This window comes from Eleutherodactylus coqui, chromosome 12 (genome assembly GCF_035609145.1).
Source record: "Eleutherodactylus coqui strain aEleCoq1 chromosome 12, aEleCoq1.hap1, whole genome shotgun sequence".
Lineage (NCBI taxonomy): Eukaryota > Metazoa > Chordata > Amphibia > Anura > Eleutherodactylidae > Eleutherodactylus > Eleutherodactylus coqui.
The window spans coordinates 28,238,159-28,254,715 of NC_089848.1; positions in this window are offsets into that span (position 1 = coordinate 28,238,159).

The following is a 16,557-nucleotide window of genomic DNA, read 5'->3' on the forward strand; positions in this document are numbered from 1 at the left end:
GCCTCTGGAGAGACTTGCCCGGCCTCTGGAGAGACTTGTCCGGCCCCTGGAGAGACTCGCCCGGTCTCTGTAGAGACTCGCCCGGCCTGTGGAGAGACTCGCCCGGCCCCTGGAGAGGCTAGCCCGGCCCCTGGAGAGACTCGCCCGATCCCTGAAGAGACTAGCCCGGCCTCTGGAGAGACTCGCCAGGCTTCTGCAGAGACTCGCACAGCCTCTGGAGAGACTCGCCTGGCCTATGGAAAGACTCGACCGGCAACTGGGGAGACTTGCCCGGCCACTGGGGATACTCGCCCAGCCTCTGGAGGGACTCGCCCGGCCTCTGGAGAGATTTGACGGTCCTTTTGAGAGACTCGCCCGGCCTCTGAAGAGACTCGCCCGGCCCCTGGAGAGACTCGCCTGGCCCCTGGTGAGACTCGCCCAGCCCCTGGAGAGACTCGCCCGGCCGCTGGAGAGACTCGCCCTGCCTCTGGAAAGACTCGCCCGGCCCCTGGAGAGGCTCGCCCGGCCCCTGGAGAGACTCACCCGACCTCCGGAGAGACTCGCCCGGCCCCTGGAGAGACTCTCCCGGCCTATGGAGAGACTCGCCGGGCCTCTGTAGAGATTCGCCCGGCCTCTAAAAAGACTCGCCCGGCCCCTAGAGAGACTCGCCGGGCCTCTGTAGAGATTCGCCCGGCCTCTGGAAAGACTCGCCCGGCCTCTGGAAAGACTCGCCCGGCATCTGGGGAGACTCGCCCGACCTCTGGGGAGACTCGCCCGGCCTATGGAGAGACTCGCCGGGCCTCTGTAGAGATTCGCCCGGCCTCTAAAAAGACTCGCCCGGCCCCTAGAGAGACTCGCCCGGCCTCTGGAGAGATTCGCCCGGCCTCTGGAAAGACTCGCCTGGCCTCTGGAAAGACTCGCGCGGCCTCTGGGGACACTCGCCCAACCTCTGTAGAGATTCGCCCTGCCTCTGGAGAGACTTGCCCGGCCCCTGGAGAGACTCGCCTGTCCTCTGCAGAGACTCACCCGGCTTCTGAAGAGACTCGCCTGGCCCCTGGAGAGACTCGCCCGACCCCTGGTGAGACTAGCCCGGCCTCTGGAGAGACTCGCCCGGTCTCTGTAGAGACTCGCCCGGCCCCTGGAGAGACTCGCCCGGCCCCTGGAGAGATTCGCCCAGCCTATGTAGAGACACGCCCAGCCTCTGGAAAGACTCGCCCGGCCACTGGGGAGACTCGCCTGGCCTCTGGAGAGACTCGCCTGGCCCCTGGAGAGACTCGCTGGCCTCTGTAGAGATTCGCCCGGCCTCTGGAGAGACTCGCCTGGCCTCTGGAGAGACTTGCCCGGCCTCTGGAGAGACTCGCCCTGCCTCTGGAGAGACTCGCCTGGCCTCTGGAGAGACTCGCCTTGCCTCTGGAGAGATTCGCCCGGCGCCTGGAGGGACTCGCCCGGCTACTGGAGAGATTCGCCCGGCCCCTGGAGAAACTCGCCCGGCCTCTGTAGAGACTCGCCCGGCCTGTGGAGAGACTCGCCCGGCCTCTGTAGAGATTCGCCTGGCCTCTGGAGAGACTCGCCTGGCACCTAAAGAGACTCGCCCTGCCTCTGTAGAGATTCGCCTGGCCTCTGGAGAGACTCGCCCGGCACCTAAAGAGACTCGACCTGCCTCTGTAGTCTCGCATGGCCCCTGGAGAGACTCGCCCGGCCTCTGGAGAGACTCGCCTGGCCTCTGGAGAGACTCGCACTGCCTCTGGAGAGACCCGCCCGGCCTCTGAAGAGACTCGCCCGGCCCCTGGAGAGACTCGCTCGACGACTGGAGAGACTCGCCCAGCCTCTGGAGAGACTCGCCTGGTCTCTAAACAGACTCGCCCGGCCCCTGGAGAGACTCGAACGGCCCCTGGAGAGACTCGCCCTGCCACTGGAAAGACTCGCCCTGCCCCTGGAGAGGCTAGCCCGGCCCCTGGAGAGACTCGCCCGATCCCTGAAGAGACTAGCCCGGCCTCTGGAGAGACTCACCTGGTCTCTAAAGAGACTCGCCCGGCCCCTGGAGAGACTCGCCCGGCCCCTGAAGAGACTCGTCCTGCCTCTGGAAAGACTCGCCCAGCCTCTTTAGACACTCGCCAGGCCTCTGCACAGACTCGCACAGCCTCTGGAGAGACTTGCCTGGCCTATGGAAAGACTCGACCGGCCAATGAGGAGACTTGCCCGGCCACTGGGGATACTCGCCCAGCCTCTGGAGGGACTCGCCCGGCCTCTGGAGAGATTTGACGGTCCTTTTGAGAGACTCGCCCGGCCTCTGAAGAGACTCGCCCGGCCCCTGGAGAGACTCGCCTGGCCCCTGGTGAGACTCGCCCGGCCCCTAGAGAGACTCGCCCAGCCTCTGGAGAGATTCGCCCGGCCTCTGGAAAGACTCGCCCGGCCTCTGGAAAGACTCGCCCGGCATCTGGGGAGACTCGCCCGACCTCTGGGGAGACTCGCCCGGCCTCTGGAGAGACTCGCCCGGCCTCTGGAGAGATTCGCCCGGCCTCTGGAAAGACTCGCCCGGCCCCTAGAGAGACTCGCCCGGCCTCTGGAGAGATTCGCCCGGCCTCTGGAAAGACTCGCCTGGCCTCTGGAAAGACTCGCGCGGCCTCTGGGGACACTCGCCCAACCTCTGTAGAGATTCGCCCTGCCTCTGGAGAGACTTGCCCGGCCCCTGGAGAGACTCGCCTGTCCTCTGCAGAGACTCACCCGGCTTCTGAAGAGACTCGCCTGGCCCCTGGAGAGACTCGCCCGACCCCTGGTGAGACTAGCCCGGCCTCTGGAGAGACTCGCCCGGTCTCTGTAGAGACTCGCCCGGCCCCTGGAGAGACTCGCCCGGCCCCTGGAGAGACTCGCCCAGCCTCTGTAGAGATTCGCCCGGCCTCTGGAAAGACTCGCCCGGCCTCTGGAAAGACTCGCCCGGCATCTGGGGAGACTCGCCCGACCTCTGGGGAGACTCGCCCGGCCTCTGGAGAGACTCGCCCAGCCTCTGGAGAGATTCGCCCGGCCTCTGGAAAGACTCGCCGGGCCCCTAGAGAGACTCGCCCGGCCTCTGGAGAGATTCGCCCGGCCTCTGGAAAGACTCGCCTGGCCTCTGGAAAGACTCGCGCGGCCTCTGGGGACACTCGCCCAACCTCTGTAGAGATTCGCCCTGCCTCTGGAGAGACTTGCCCGGCCCCTGGAGAGACTCGCCTGTCCTCTGCAGAGACTCACCCGGCTTCTGAAGAGACTCGCCTGGCCCCTGGAGAGACTCGCCCGACCCCTGGTGAGACTAGCCCGGCCTCTGGAGAGACTCGCCCGGTCTCTGTAGAGACTCGCCCGGCCCCTGGAGAGACTCGCCCGGCCCCTGGAGAGATTCGCCCAGCCTATGTAGAGACACGCCCAGCCTCTGGAAAGACTCGCCCGGCCACTGGGGAGACTCGCCTGGCCTCTGGAGAGACTCGCCTGGCCCCTGGAGAGACTCGCTGGCCTCTGTAGAGATTCGCCCGGCCTCTGGAGAGACTCGCCTGGCCTCTGGAGAGACTTGCCCGGCCTCTGGAGAGACTCGCCCTGCCTCTGGAGAGACTCGCCTGGCCTCTGGAGAGACTCGCCTTGCCTCTGGAGAGATTCGCCCGGCGCCTGGAGGGACTCGCCCGGCTACTGGAGAGATTCGCCCGGCCCCTGGAGAAACTCGCCCGGCCTCTGTAGAGACTCGCCCGGCCTGTGGAGAGACTCGCCCGGCCTCTGTAGAGATTCGCCTGGCCTCTGGAGAGACTCGCCTGGCACCTAAAGAGACTCGCCCTGCCTCTGTAGAGATTCGCCTGGCCTCTGGAGAGACTCGCCCGGCACCTAAAGAGACTCGACCTGCCTCTGTAGTCTCGCATGGCCCCTGGAGAGACTCGCCCGGCCTCTGGAGAGACTCGCCTGGCCTCTGGAGAGACTCGCACTGCCTCTGGAGAGACTTGCCCGACCTCTGTAGAGATACGCCCGGCCTCTGGAGAGACTCGCCTGGCCCCTGGAGAGACTCGCCCGGCCTCTGGAGAGACCCGCCCGGCCTCTGAAGAGACTCGCCCGGCCCCTGGAGAGACTCGCTCGACGACTGGAGAGACTCGCCCAGCCTCTGGAGAGACTCGCCTTGTCTCTAAACAGACTCGCCCGGCCCCTGGAGAGACTCGAACGGCCCCTGGAGAGACTCGCCCTGCCACTGGAAAGACTCGCCCTGCCCCTGGAGAGGCTAGCCCGGCCCCTGGAGAGACTCGCCCGATCCCTGAAGAGACTAGCCCGGCCTCTGGAGAGACTCACCTGGTCTCTAAAGAGACTCGCCCGGCCCCTGGAGAGACTCGCCCGGCCCCTGAAGAGACTCGTCCTGCCTCTGGAAAGACTCGCCCAGCCTCTTTAGACTCTCGCCAGGCCTCTGCACAGACTCGCACAGCCTCTGGAGAGTCTTGCCTGGCCTATGGAAAGACTCGACCGGCCAATGAGGAGACTTGCCCGGCCACTGGGGATACTCGCCCAGCCTCTGGAGGGACTCGCCCGGCCTCTGGAGAGATTTGACGGTCCTTTTGAGAGACTCGCCCGGCCTCTGAAGAGACTCGCCCGGCCCCTGGAGAGACTCGCCTGGCCCCTGGTGAGACTCGCCCGGCCCCTAGAGAGACTCGCCCAGCCTCTGGAGAGATTCGCCCGGCCTCTGGAAAGACTCGCCCGGCCTCTGGAAAGACTCGCCCGGCATCTGGGGAGACTCGCCCGACCTCTGGGGAGACTCGCCCGGCCTCTGGAGAGACTCGCCCGGCCTCTGGAGAGATTCGCCCGGCCTCTGGAAAGACTCGCCCGGCCCCTAGAGAGACTCACCCTGCCTCTGGAGAGATTCGCCCGGCCTCTGGAAAGACTCGCCCGGCCTCTGTAGAGACTCGCCCGGCCTGTGGAGAGACTCGCCTGGCCTCTGTAGAGACTCGCCCGGCCACTTTAGAGCTTCGCCCGGCCTCTGGAGAGACTCGCCCGGCCCCTGGATAGGCTAGCCCGGCCTCTGGAGAGACTTGCCCGGCCTCTGGAGAGACTTGTCCGGCCCCTGGAGAGACTCGCCCGGTCTCTGTAGAGACTCGCCCGGCCTGTGGAGAGACTCGCCCGGCCCCTGGAGAGACTCGCCCGGCCCCTGGATAGGCTAGCCCGGCCTCTGGAGAGACTCGCCCGGCCTCTGGAGAGACTTGTCCGGCCCCTGGAGAGACTCGCCCGGTCTCTGTAGAGACTCGCCCGGCCTGTGGAGAGACTCGCCCGGCCCCTGGAGAGACTCGCCCGGCCCCTGGAGAGACTCGCCCTGCCTCTGGTAAGACTCGCTTTGCCCCTGGATAGGCTAGCCCGGCCTCTGGAGAGACTCGCCCGGCCCCTGGAGAGACTCGCCCGGCCTCTGTAGAGATTCGCCTGGCCTCTGAAGAGACTTGCCCGGCCTCTGGAGAGTCTCGCCTGGCCCCTGGTGAGACTAGCCTGGCCCCTGGAGTGACTCGCCCGGCCTCCGGAGAGACTCGACTGGCCTCTGGAAAGACTCGCATGCCCAATGGAGAGACTCGCCCGGCCTCTGGAGAGACTCGCCTGGCTTCTGGAGAGACTCGCACTGCCTCTGGAGAGATTCGCCCGGCCTCTTGAGAGACTCGCCCGACCTGTGGAGAGATTCGCCCGGCCCCTAAAGAGACTCGTCCGGCCTCTGGAGAGACTCGCCCTGCCTCTGTAGAGACTCGCATGGCCCCTGTAGAGACTTGCACGGCCTCTGGAGAGACGCGCTCGGCCCCTGGAGAGACTCGCCTGGCCTCTGGAAGGACTCGCCTGGCCTCTGGAGAGACTCGCCCGGCCTCTGAAGAGACTCGCCAGGCCCCTGGAGAGACTTGCCCGGCCTCTGGAGAGACTCGCCCGGCCTCTGGAAAGACTCGCCCGGCCGCTAGAGAGACTCACCCTGCCTCTGGAGAGACTCGCCTGGCCTCTGCAAAGACTCGTCCGGCCACTGGGGAGTCTCGCCCGGCCTCTGGAAAGACTCGCGCGGCCTCTGATCAGACTCTCCCAACCTCTGTAGAGATTCGCCCTGCCTCTGTAGAGACTTGCCCGGCCCCTGGAGAGACTCGCCTGGCCTCTGCAGAGACTCACCCGGCTTCTGAAGAGACTCGCCTGGCCCCTGGAGAGACTCGCCCGACCCCTGGTGAGACTAGCCCGGCCTCTGGAGAGACTCGCCCGGTCTCTGTAGAGACTCGCCCGGCCTGTGGAGAGACTCGCCCTGCCCCTGGAGAGACTCGCCCGGCCCCTGGAGAGACTCGCCCTGCCTCTGGTACGACTCGCTCTGCCCCTGGATAGGCTAGCCCGGCCTCTGGAGAGACTCGCCCGGCCTCTGGAGAGACTTGTCCGGCCCCTGGAGAGACTCGCCCGGCCTCTGTAGAGACTCGCCCGGCCTGTGGAGAGACTCGCCCGGCCCCTGGAGAGACTCGCCCGGCCCCTGGAGAGACTCGCCCTGCCTCTGGTAAGACTCGCTTTGCCCCTGGATAGGCTAGCCCGGCCTCTGGAGAGACTCGCCCGGCCTCTGGAGAGACTTGTCCGGCCCCTGGAGAGACTCGCCCGGCACCTAAAGAGACTCGCCTGGCCTCTGAAGAGACTTGCACGGCCTCTGGAGAGTCTCGCTTGGCCCCTGGTGAGACTAGCCTGGCCCCTGGAGTGACTCGCCCGGCCTCCGGAGAGACTCGACCGGCCTCTGGAAAGACTCGCCCGCCCAATGGGGAGACTCACCCGGCCTCTGGCAAGACTCGCACGGCCTCTGGAGAGACTTGCCCGTCCTCGGTAGAGATACGCCCGGCCTCTGGAGAGACTCGCCTGGCCCCTGGAGAGACTCGCCCGGCCTCTGGAGAGACTCGCCCGGCCCCTGGAGAGACTCGCCCGGCCTCTGAAGAGACTCGCCCGGCCCCTGTAGAGACTTGCTCGACGACTGGAGAGACTCGCCCATCCTCTGGAGAGACTCGCCTGGTCTCTAAACAGACTCGCCCGGCCACTGGAGAGACTCGCCCGGCCCCTGTAGAGACTCGCTCGAGGCCTGGAGAGACTCGCCCAGCCTCTGGAGAGACTCGCCTGGTCTCTAAACAGACTCGCCTGGCCTATGGAAAGACTCGACCGGCCACTGGGGAGACTTGCCCGACCACTGGGGATACTCGCCCAGCCTCTGGAGAGACTCGCCCGGCCTCTGGAGAGATTTGACGGTCCTTTTGAGAGACTCGCCCGGCCCCTGGAGAGACTCGCCTGGCCCCTGGTGAGACTCGCCTTGCCCCTGGAGAGACTCGCCGGGCCCCTGGAGAGACTCGCCCTGCCTCTGGAAAGACTCGCCCGGCCCCTGGAGAGGCTCGCCCGGCCCCTGGAGAGACTCGCCCGACCTCCGGAAAGACTCGCCCGGCCCCTGGAGAGACTCTCCCGGCCTATGGAGAGACTCGCCCGGCCTCTGGAGAGACTCGCCTGGCCTCTGGAATGACTCGCCCGGCCACCTGGGAGACTCGTCCGGCCTGTGGAAAGACGCGCCCGGCCTCTGGAGAGACTCGCCCGGCCTCTGGAGAGACTCGCCCGGCCTCTGGAGAGACTCGCCCGGCCCCTGGAGAGATTCGCTCGGCCTATGGAGAGACACGCCCAGCCTCTGGAGAGACTCGTCCGGCCTCTGGATTGACACGCCCGGCCTCCGGAGAGATTCGCCCTGCCTCCAGAGAGATTCGCCCGGCCTCTGTAGAGACTCGCCCGGCCCCTGGAGAGACTCGCCCGGCCCCTGGAGAGATTCGCCCAGCCTATGTAGAGACACGCCCAGCCTCTGGAAAGACTCGCCTGGCCTCTGTAGAGATTCGCCCGGCCTCTGGAGAGACTCGCCAGGCCTCTGGAGAGACTTGCCCGGCCTCTGGAGAGACTCGCCCTGCCTCAGGAGAGACTCGCCCGACCTCTGGGGTGACTCGCCTGGCCTCTGGAGAGACTCGCCCTGCCTCTGTAGAGATTCGCCTGGCCTCTGGAGAGACCCGCACTGCCTCTGGAGAGATTCGCCCGGCCTCTTGAGAGACTCGCCCGACCTGTGGAGAGACTCGCCCGGCCCCTGGAGAGACTCGCCCGGCCTCTGAAGAGACTCGCCCGGCCCCTGTAGAGACTCGCTCGACGACTGGAGAGACTCGCCCAGCCTCTGGAGAGACTCGCCTGGTCTCTAAACAGACTCGCCCGGAAACTGGAGAGACTCGCCCGGCCCTTGGAGAGACTCGCCCGGCCTCTGAAGAGACTCGCCCGGCCCCTGTAGAGACTCGCTCGACGACTGGAGAGACTCGCCCAGCCTCTGGAGAGACTCGCCTGGTCTCTAAACAGACTCGCCTGGCCTATGGAAAGACTCGACCGGCCACTGGGGAGACTTGCCCGACCACTGGGGATACTCGCCCAGCCTCTGGAGAGACTCGCCCGGCCTCTGGAGAGATTTGACGGTCCTTTTGAGAGACTCGCCCGGCCTCTGAAGAGACTCGCCCGGCCCCTGGAGAGACTCGCCTGGCCCCTGGTGAGACTCGCCCAGCCCCTGGAGAGACTTGCCCGGCCCCTGGAGAGACTCGCCCTGCCTCTGGAAAGACTCGCCCGGCCCCTGGAGAGGCTCGCCCGGCCCCTGGAGAGACTCGCCCGACCTCCGGAAAGACTCGCCCGGCCCCTGGAGAGACTCTCCCGGTCTATGGAGAGACTCGCCCGGCCTCTGGAGAGACTCGCCTGGCCTCTGGAAAGACTCGCCCGGCCACCTGGGAGACTCGTCCGGCCTGTGGAAAGACTCGCCCGGCCTCTGGAGAGACTCGCCCGACCTCTGGAGAGACTCACCCGGCCTCTGGAGAGACTCGCCCGGCCCCTGGAGAGATTCGCTCGGCCTATGGGGAGTCACGCCCGGCCTCAGGAGAGACTCGTCCGGCCTCTGGATTGACACGCCCGACCTCTGGAGAGATTCGCCCTGCCTCCAGAGAGACTCGCCCGGCCTCTGTAGAGACTCGCCCGGCCCCTGGAGAGACTCGCCCGGCCCCTGGAGAGATTCGCCTGGCCTCTGGAGAGAGTCGCCTGGCCTCTGGAGAGACTTGCCCGGCCTCTGGAGAGACTCGCCCTGCCTCTGTAGAGACTTGCATGGCCACTGTAGAGACTTGCACGGCCTATGGAGAGACGCGGTCGGCCCCTGGAGAGACTCGCCTGGCCTTTGGAGAGACTCGCCAGGCCTCTGAAGAGACTCGCGAGGCCCCTGGATAGACTTGCCCGGCCTCTGGAGAGACTCGCCTGGCCCCTGGAGAGACTCGCCTTGCCTCTGGAGATATTCGCCCGACGCCTGGAGAGACTCGCCCGGCCACTGGAGATATTCGCCCGACCCCTGAAAAGATTCGGCCAGCCTCTTGGGAGACTCGCCCGTCCCCTGGAGAGACTTGCACGGCTCCTGAAGAAACTCGCCCGGCCTCTGTAGAGACTCGCCCGGCCTGTGGAGAGACTCGCCCGGCCTCTGTAGAGATTCGCCTGGCCTCTGGAGAGACTCGCCTGGCACCTAAAGAGACTCGCCCTGCCTCTGTAGAGATTCGCCTGGCCTCTGGAGAGACTCGCCCGGCCCCTGGAGAGACTCGCCCGGCCCCTGGAGAGACTCGCCCTGCCTCTGGTAAGACTCGCTTTGCCCCTGGATAGGCTAGCCCGGCCTCTGTAGAGATTCGCCTGGCCTCTGAAGAGACTTGCCCGGCCTCTGGAGAGTCTCGCCTGGCCCCTGGTGAGACTAGCCTGGCCCCTGGAGTGACTCGCTTGGCCTCTGGAGAGACTCGACCGGCCTCTGGAAAGACTCGCCCGCCCAATGGGGAGACTCAGCCAGCCTCTGGCAAGACTCGCCCGGCCTCTGGAGAGACTTGCCCGTCCTCTGTAGAGATACGTCCGGCCTCTGGAGAGACTCGCCTGGCCCCTGGAGAGACTCGCCCGGCCTCTGGAGAGACCCGCCCGGCCTCTGAAGAGACTCGCCCGGCCCCTGGAGAGACTCGCTCGACGACTGGAGAGACTCGCCCAGCCTCTGGAGAGACTCGCCTGGTCTCTAAACAGACTCGCCCGGCCCCTGGAGAGACTCGAACGGCCCCTGGAGAGACTCGCCCTGCCACTGGAAAGACTCGCCCTGCCCCTGGAGAGGCTAGCCCGGCCCCTGGAGAGACTCGCCCGATCCCTGAAGAGACTAGCCCGGCCTCTGGAGAGACTCACCTGGTCTCTAAAGAGACTCGCCCGGCCCCTGGAGAGACTCGCCCGGCCCCTGAAGAGACTCGTCCTGCCTCTGGAAAGACTCGCCCAGCCTCTTTAGACACTCGCCAGGCCTCTGCACAGACTCGCACAGCCTCTGGAGAGACTTGCCTGGCCTATGGAAAGACTCGACCGGCCAATGAGGAGACTTGCCCGGCCACTGGGGATACTCGCCCAGCCTCTGGAGGGACTCGCCCGGCCTCTGGAGAGATTTGACGGTCCTTTTGAGAGACTCGCCCGGCCTCTGAAGAGACTCGCCCGGCCCCTGGAGAGACTCGCCTGGCCCCTGGTGAGACTCGCCCGGCCCCTAGAGAGACTCGCCCAGCCTCTGGAGAGATTCGCCCGGCCTCTGGAAAGACTCGCCCGGCCTCTGGAAAGACTCGCCCGGCATCTGGGGAGACTCGCCCGACCTCTGGGGAGACTCGCCCGGCCTCTGGAGAGACTCGCCCGGCCTCTGGAGAGATTCGCCCGGCCTCTGGAAAGACTCGCCCGGCCCCTAGAGAGACTCGCCCGGCCTCTGGAGAGATTCGCCCGGCCTCTGGAAAGACTCGCCTGGCCTCTGGAAAGACTCGCGCGGCCTCTGGGGACACTCTCCCAACCTCTGTAGAGATTCGCCCTGCCTCTGGAGAGACTTGCCCGGCCCCTGGAGAGACTCGCCTGTCCTCTGCAGAGACTCACCCGGCTTCTGAAGAGACTCGCCTGGCCCCTGGAGAGACTCGCCCGACCCCTGGTGAGACTAGCCCGGCCTCTGGAGAGACTCGCCCGGTCTCTGTAGAGACTCGCCCGGCCCCTGGAGAGACTCGCCCGGCCCCTGGAGAGACTCGCCCAGCCTCTGTAGAGATTCGCCCGGCCTCTGAAAAAGACTCGCCCGGCCTCTGGAAAGACTCGCCCGGCATCTGGGGAGACTCGCCCGACCTCTGGGGAGACTCGCCCGGCCTCTGGAGAGACTCGCCCAGCCTCTGGAGAGATTCGCCCGGCCTCTGGAAAGACTCGCCCGGCCCCTAGAGAGACTCGCCCGGCCTCTGGAGAGATTCGCCCGGCCTCTGGAAAGACTCGCCTGGCCTCTGGAAAGACTCGCGCGGCCTCTGGGGACACTCGCCCAACCTCTGTAGAGATTCGCCCTGCCTCTGGAGAGACTTGCCCGGCCCCTGGAGAGACTCGCCTGTCCTCTGCAGAGACTCACCCGGCTTCTGAAGAGACTCGCCTGGCCCCTGGAGAGACTCGCCCGACCCCTGGTGAGACTAGCCCGGCCTCTGGAGAGACTCGCCCGGTCTCTGTAGAGACTCGCCCGGCCCCTGGAGAGACTCGCCCGGCCCCTGGAGAGATTCGCCCAGCCTATGTAGAGACACGCCCAGCCTCTGGAAAGACTCGCCCGGCCACTGGGGAGACTCGCCTGGCCTCTGGAGAGACTCGCCTGGCCCCTGGAGAGACTCGCTGGCCTCTGTAGAGATTCGCCCGGCCTCTGGAGAGACTCGCCTGGCCTCTGGAGAGACTTGCCCGGCCTCTGGAGAGACTCGCCCTGCCTCTGGAGAGACTCGCCTGGCCTCTGGAGAGACTCGCCTTGCCTCTGGAGAGATTCGCCCGGCGCCTGGAGGGACTCGCCCGGCTACTGGAGAGATTCGCCCGGCCCCTGGAGAAACTCGCCCGGCCTCTGTAGAGACTCGCCCGGCCTGTGGAGAGACTCGCCCGGCCTCTGTAGAGATTCGCCTGGCCTCTGGAGAGACTCGCCTGGCACCTAAAGAGACTCGCCCTGCCTCTGTAGAGATTCGCCTGGCCTCTGGAGAGACTCGCCCGGCACCTAAAGAGACTCGACCTGCCTCTGTAGTCTCGCATGGCCCCTGGAGAGACTCGCCCGGCCTCTGGAGAGACTCGCCTGGCCTCTGGAGAGACTCGCACTGCCTCTGGAGAGACTTGCCCGACCTCTGTAGAGATACGCCCGGCCTCTGGAGAGACTCGCCTGGCCCCTGGAGAGACTCGCCCGGCCTCTGTAGAGACCCGCCCGGCCTCTGAAGAGACTCGCCCGGCCCCTGGAGAGACTCGCTCGACGACTGGAGAGACTCGCCCAGCCTCTGGAGAGACTCGCCTGGTCTCTAAACAGACTCGCCCGGCCCCTGGAGAGACTCGAACGGCCCCTGGAGAGACTCGCCCTGCCACTGGAAAGACTCGCCCTGCCCCTGGAGAGGCTAGCCCGGCCCCTGGAGAGACTCGCCCGATCCCTGAAGAGACTAGCCCGGCCTCTGGAGAGACTCACCTGGTCTCTAAAGAGACTCGCCCGGCCCCTGGAGAGACTCGCCCGGCCCCTGAAGAGACTCGTCCTGCCTCTGGAAAGACTCGCCCAGCCTCTTTAGACACTCGCCAGGCCTCTGCACAGACTCGCACAGCCTCTGGAGAGACTTGCCTGGCCTCTGGAAAGACTCGCCCGGCCACCTGGGAGACTCGTCCGGCCTGTGGAAAGACTCGCCCGGCCTCTGGAGAGACTCGCCCGGCCTCTGGAGAGACTCACCCGGCCTCTGGAGAGACTCGCCCGGCCCCTGGAGAGATTCGCTCGGCCTATGGGGAGTCACGCCCGGCCTCAGGAGAGACTCGTCCGGCCTCTGGATTGACACGCCCGACCTCTGGAGAGATTCGCCCTGCCTCCAGAGAGACTCGCCCGGCCTCTGTAGAGACTCGCCCGGCCCCTGGAGAGACTCGCCCGGCCCCTGGAGAGATTCGCCTGGCCTCTGGAGAGAGTCGCCTGGCCTCTGGAGAGACTTGCCCGGCCTCTGGAGAGACTCGCCCTGCCTCTGTAGAGACTTGCATGGCCACTGTAGAGACTTGCACGGCCTATGGAGAGACGCGGTCGGCCCCTGGAGAGACTCGCCTGGCCTTTGGAGAGACTCGCCAGGCCTCTGAAGAGACTCGCGAGGCCCCTGGATAGACTTGCCCGGCCTCTGGAGAGACTCGCCTGGCCCCTGGAGAGACTCGCCTTGCCTCTGGAGATATTCGCCCGACGCCTGGAGAGACTCGCCCGGCCACTGGAGATATTCGCCCGACCCCTGAAAAGATTCGGCCAGCCTCTTGGGAGACTCGCCCGTCCCCTGGAGAGACTTGCACGGCTCCTGGAGAGACTCGCCTGGCCTCTGTAGAGACTCGCCCGGCCCCTGGAGAGACTCGCCCGGCCCCTGGAGAGATTCGCCCAGCCTATGTAGAGACACGCCCAGCCTCTGGAAAGACTCGCCTGGCCTCTGTAGAGATTCGCCCGGCCTCTGGAGAGACTCGCCAGGCCTCTGGAGAGACTTGCCCGGCCTCTGGAGAGACTCGCCCTGCCTCAGGAGAGACTCGCCCGACCTCTGGGGAGACTCGCCTGGCCTCTGGAGAGACTCGCCCTGCCTCTGTAGAGATTCGCCTGGCCTCTGGAGAGACCCGCACTGCCTCTGGAGAGATTCGCCCGGCCTCTTGAGAGACTCGCCCGACCTGTGGAGAGACTCGCCCGGCCCCTGGAGAGACTCGCCCGGCCTCTGAAGAGACTCGCCCGGCCCCTGTAGAGACTCGCTCGACGACTGGAGAGACTCGCCCAGCCTCTGGAGAGACTCGCCTGGTCTCTAAACAGACTCGCCCGGAAACTGGAGAGACTCGCCCGGCCCCTGGAGAGACTCGCCCGGCCTCTGAAGAGACTCGCCCGGCCCCTGTAGAGACTCGCTCGACGACTGGAGAGACTCGCCCAGCCTCTGGAGAGACTCGCCTGGTCTCTAAACAGACTCGCCTGGCCTATGGAAAGACTCGACCGGCCACTGGGGAGACTTGCCCGACCACTGGGGATACTCGCCCAGCCTCTGGAGAGACTCGCCCGGCCTCTGGAGAGATTTGACGGTCCTTTTGAGAGACTCGCCCGGCCTCTGAAGAGACTCGCCCGGCCCCTGGAGAGACTCGCCTGGCCCCTGGTGAGACTCGCCCAGCCCCTGGAGAGACTTGCCCGGCCCCTGGAGAGACTCGCCCTGCCTCTGGAAAGACTCGCCCGGCCCCTGGAGAGGCTCGCCCGGCCCCTGGAGAGACTCGCCCGACCTCCGGAAAGACTCGCCCGGCCCCTGGAGAGACTCTCCCGGTCTATGGAGAGACTCGCCCGGCCTCTGGAGAGACTCGCCTGGCCTCTGGAAAGACTCGCCCGGCCACCTGGGAGACTCGTCCGGCCTGTGGAAAGACTCGCCCGGCCTCTGGAGAGACTCGCCCGGCCTCTGGAGAGACTCACCCGGCCTCTGGAGAGACTCGCCCGGCCCCTGGAGAGATTCGCTCGGCCTATGGGGAGTCACGCCCGGCCTCAGGAGAGACTCGTCCGGCCTCTGGATTGACACGCCCGACCTCTGGAGAGATTCGCCCTGCCTCCAGAGAGACTCGCCCGGCCTCTGTAGAGACTCGCCCGGCCCCTGGAGAGACTCGCCCGGCCCCTGGAGAGATTCGCCTGGCCTCTGGAGAGAGTCGCCTGGCCTCTGGAGAGACTTGCCCGGCCTCTGGAGAGACTCGCCCTGCCTCTGTAGAGACTTGCATGGCCACTGTAGAGACTTGCACGGCCTATGGAGAGACGCGGTCGGCCCCTGGAGAGACTCGCCTGGCCTTTGGAGAGACTCGCCAGGCCTCTGAAGAGACTCGCGAGGCCCCTGGATAGACTTGCCCGGCCTCTGGAGAGACTCGCCTGGCCCCTGGAGAGACTCGCCTTGCCTCTGGAGATATTCGCCCGACGCCTGGAGAGACTCGCCCGGCCACTGGAGATATTCGCCCGACCCCTGAAAAGATTCGGCCAGCCTCTTGGGAGACTCGCCCGTCCCCTGGAGAGACTTGCACGGCTCCTGGAGAGACTCGCCTGGCCTCTGTAGAGATTCGCCCGGCCTCTGCTGAGACTCGCCCGGCCTCCGGAGAGAATCGCCCGGCCTCTGGAGAGACTCACCTGGCCTCTGGAAAGACTCGCCCGGCCTGTGGAGAGACTCGCCCAGCCTTTGTAGAGACTCTCCCGTCCCCCGGAGAGACTCGTCCGGCCCCTGGAGAGACTCGCCCGGCCTCTGGAGAGACTCTCCCGGCCTCTGGAGAGACCCGCCCGGCCTCTGGAGAGCCTCGCCCGGCCTGTGGAGAGACTCGCCTGGCCTCTGGAAAGACTCACCCGGCCACTGGAGAGATTCGCCCGGCCCCTGAAGAAACTCGCCCGGCCTCTGTAGAGACTCGCCCGGCCTGTGGAGAGACTCGCCCGGCCTCTGTAGAGATTCGCCTGGCCTCTGGAGAGACTCGCCTGGCACCTAAAGAGACTCGCCCTGCCTCTGTAGAGATTCGCCTGGCCTCTGGAGAGACTCGCCCGGCCCCTGGAGAGACTCGCCCGGCCCCTGGAGAGACTCGCCCTGCCTCTGGTAAGACTCGCTTTGCCCCTGGATAGGCTAGCCCGGCCTCTGGAGAGACTCGCCCAGCCTCTGGAGAGACTCGCCCGGCCTCTGTAGAGATTCGCCTGGCCTCTGAAGAGACTTGCCCGGCCTCTGGAGAGTCTCGCCTGGCCCCTGGTGAGACTAGCCTGGCCCCTGGAGTGACTCGCTTGGCCTCTGGAGAGACTCGACCGGCCTCTGGAAAGACTCGCCCGCCCAATGGGGAGACTCAGCCAGCCTCTGGCAAGACTCGCCCGGCCTCTGGAGAGACTTGCCCGTCCTCTGTAGAGATACGTCCGGCCTCTGGAGAGACTCGCCTGGCCCCTGGAGAGACTCGCCCGGCCTCTGGAGAGACCCGCCCGGCCTCTGAAGAGACTCGCCCGGCCCCTGGAGAGACTCGCTCGACGACTGGAGAGACTCGCCCAGCCTCTGGAGAGACTCGCCTGGTCTCTAAACAGACTCGCCCGGCCCCTGGAGAGACTCGAACGGCCCCTGGAGAGACTCGCCCTGCCACTGGAAAGACTCGCCCTGCCCCTGGAGAGGCTAGCCCGGCCCCTGGAGAGACTCGCCCGATCCCTGAAGAGACTAGCCCGGCCTCTGGAGAGACTCACCTGGTCTCTAAAGAGACTCGCCCGGCCCCTGGAGAGACTCGCCCGGCCCCTGAAGAGACTCGTCCTGCCTCTGGAAAGACTCGCCCAGCCTCTTTAGACACTCGCCAGGCCTCTGCACAGACTCGCACAGCCTCTGGAGAGACTTGCCTGGCCTCTGGAAAGACTCGCCCGGCCACCTGGGAGACTCGTCCGGCCTGTGGAAAGACTCGCCCGGCCTCTGGAGAGACTCGCCCGGCCTCTGGAGAGACTCACCCGGCCTCTGGAGAGACTCGCCCGGCCCCTGGAGAGATTCGCTCGGCCTATGGGGAGTCACGCCCGGCCTCAGGAGAGACTCG